This window comes from Camelina sativa, chromosome 16, assembly GCF_000633955.1.
Source record: "Camelina sativa cultivar DH55 chromosome 16, Cs, whole genome shotgun sequence".
Classification (NCBI taxonomy): domain Eukaryota; kingdom Viridiplantae; phylum Streptophyta; class Magnoliopsida; order Brassicales; family Brassicaceae; genus Camelina; species Camelina sativa.
Window position 1 is genome coordinate 25,196,071 of NC_025700.1, and position 3,159 is coordinate 25,199,229.

Consider the following 3,159-nt stretch of genomic DNA (forward strand, 5'->3'; position numbering starts at 1 on the left):
ATTTTTTTTTTTCTTTTTTGTTGTTGTTGTTTGTTGTCTTGCGGTAGCATTTGAGACGGCGAGTCTTCCGTCCTCCTTTTTATAATAGGAAATCACGAAGTGTTTTGACTTTTCCACATGGCAATAAAATGTGGTGTAAATTGTATACAGTGTATATTAAAAAGTGTTTCATGTCTAGCCGTTAAGTTCTTGACTCAATATGGACATAATGGAAATATAAACTCATGTAAAAAAAATACTAAGATTTCTGTGCTAAATTAATTTTAATGCGTACTAACTTATAACTAGACAAATTTTGGCAAAAACAGACATGCATGTAGTAATTTCGCTTTGCATACGTTACGTTACCTATGTAAATTTGTACATTCATCACCAAATTTTATTTTTATTTTTTAATATATGTGGCGATTTAGAGAGTGATGACGATGACATTATTATCTTGTGGATAATCATGCCAACGTTACTATGAATCTTTTGGTCTATATATATAGGAATGACAATATCTTCTTCTTTTTTAGGCAGAATGAAAATATCTAGAGTTTGTTAGATTTTTAGTATATTTTCAAAACATAATTATAAAACTAGTACATGTACTATTTACAAAGTAGGGTGAGTGTGAGATGGAAGACTATAGAAATAGAGAATAAGATAGAACATAGTGTTTTGGTGAAAATTACTTATTAAACCCGGCTGGGGAGAGAAAACGAGATTTTTTTTTTTGCTCAGTTTTTTTTCCTTCTTTTTTGTTTTCCCCTTCCATCTAAAACCTAAAATATTAGTCAATAACTTTTTTTAAAACCAAATTCCAGATAGAAAAAAAATCTATGTCTTTTTCTCTATTATTTGATATGCATTTTGTTTGATGAATTTATTTGTTAATGTTAAATATTTTTTACAAATTTTGTATCCGTACACCTTATCAAGTGTACAGATGTAATCTGTACAATGGTTGTTTAATATTTAAGAGTACAAATGTCTGTACACATTATCAAGTGTACATATGTAATTTGTTTAATTTGTACATTTATCAATTGTACATATGTAATTTGTTTAATCCGTATATTTAATAATGTGTACAGACAACTGTACACTTAAATAAGGTGTACTGATATCTGTACACTTAAAAATAATGTACGAATAATATAATATTTTTAAAAAATATTATACAAAATTCATATCAAATTGTGAAGAACAAAATATAGATATTTTTGGTATCTAAGAAGTTTTCAAAAAAAATTATATTAACAATTATTTGAAAAATCAAGAAAATAGGAGAAAAGAGGAGTAGTGGCAAGTTATGTAAATATCAAATGTTTTTGAGAGCTACAGAGTCTTATAAACAGTCGCAAACAATGGTCAATGTACTACTTTGCCAACTATGAATAGTAAACGTATTAGTTTTCAAATTAAGTTTAAAAAATATATGTTTTTTCCTATTATCTCAAATATCTAATTCACTTTTATATTTATATCAGCCCTTGCTATACATGACTGTATGCTGGTATCTCTTTTGGGGGTATATCCAGGATTTTGTTTTTTTGTTCATCAACAGCATCCACGAAATGTTTTACCATATTATATAATCCATTGTAGCGTTTAAATTCTCAAGAGTATCATAAGTTCATAACATATAGTTTTGGGTAAATTTCTAGACCTTTGGAATCTTGACTATACATAAACAGGCGTTGACTATATTTTTCTTTCTACATTTATTTGTTGTTCTATAGTATTATAACTAAAAAAAAAACAAGAGTTCTACTTCACTCAAATTAAAGCAAATCTTCTGTCTGACTAACCCGTTTGATCGATGTCTCGTAGCCAGACAAAATAATATTCGTATTCCCTTTATCTCTTTTATTTTTGGTGACAAAAACCCATCCAATATGATAAAAGTATAACCACGATCGTAACGTGGCCATGGCAGTGACAAGTGAGGCCAAGTCACATAAATAAATCAAATAATCACACTTGGATCGAGGCGAAGACTCTCGACGATATCGACAAGCAAACAAGAAAAATCGATTCTGTTAATACGATCGCAAACGCACTGTTTAGTTAACTACTGATCTCAAATTCTCAATTAAGTAGTAGTACACAAAAAGAACAATAGTAATAAAATAAGTTACGAGAAGACTTTGGCAAAAGGGTTTCGTGGTGTAGTTGGTTATCACGTCAGTCTAACACACTGAAGGTCTCCGGTTCGAACCCGGGCGAAGCCATTCTCAGGTTTTTTTTTATTAGCACAGATATATTAAAAAAAAAAGAAGAATTAAGTTACGAAAAAAAAAAAAAAAAGTTAGCAAAAACAGTTACTTGTTGTGAATCTGAATCTAGAGAGTTGAAGGATGAAATCTCTTGTTCTTATTAATGAATGTCGAATAGAGGTTACATTTATAGTGGAATACAAAGGCCAAAGCCCAAACCGACATAGGACATAAGCTAATAGACTAATGGGTCTAAAGGCCATGACACATGGTATGGACCGTACATGGGCCGTAAGGCCATGTCCTAATGGACTGTGAACGGNTGAATCTAGAGAGTTGAAGGATGAAATCTCTTGTTCTTATTAATGAATGTCGAATAGAGGTTACATTTATAGTGGAATACAAAGGCCAAAGCCCAAACCGACATAGGACATAAGCTAATAGACTAATGGGTCTAAAGGCCATGACACATGGTATGGACCGTACATGGGCCGTAAGGCCATGTCCTAATGGACTGTGAACGGGCCGGTCTATAGAGTCCACTAAGTGTTTTACAACACTCCCCTTAGACGAGATGACCGTGCCTATGCTGGATGGGATCGATGCAATGTGCTTAGGGGATGCTGCCTCATTAAAACCTTACCAGGAAAACCCAATGGGACAAAACCTTGATGAAGGAAAAAGAGTACAGCACACATTGCTCCCCCTGATCCAAACATCACTCCAAGTCCTTAAGCCTCCGCATTCCAATCTTGTGCGTGAGCTTCTTGAACGTTGTTGTCGGCAATGCTTTGGTGAAGAGATCGGCTGGGTTGTCGCATGACTGTACTTGCACCACTTGAACTTCTCCGGCCTTTTGTAGTTTATGTGTGAAGAAGAACTTTGGCAGTATGTGCTTCGTCCGATCTCCCTTGATGTATCCTTCCTTGAGCTGTGCGATGCAGGCCGTATTGTC

The 3,159-nt window shown here is 33.4% G+C and overlaps 1 non-coding gene across 1 annotated transcript; it reads left to right on the top strand.

Moving 5' to 3' along the window:
• TRNAV-AAC lies at positions 2,146–2,219 on the top strand. The gene has a single exon. It is a non-coding gene; the product is annotated as a tRNA-Val (tRNA).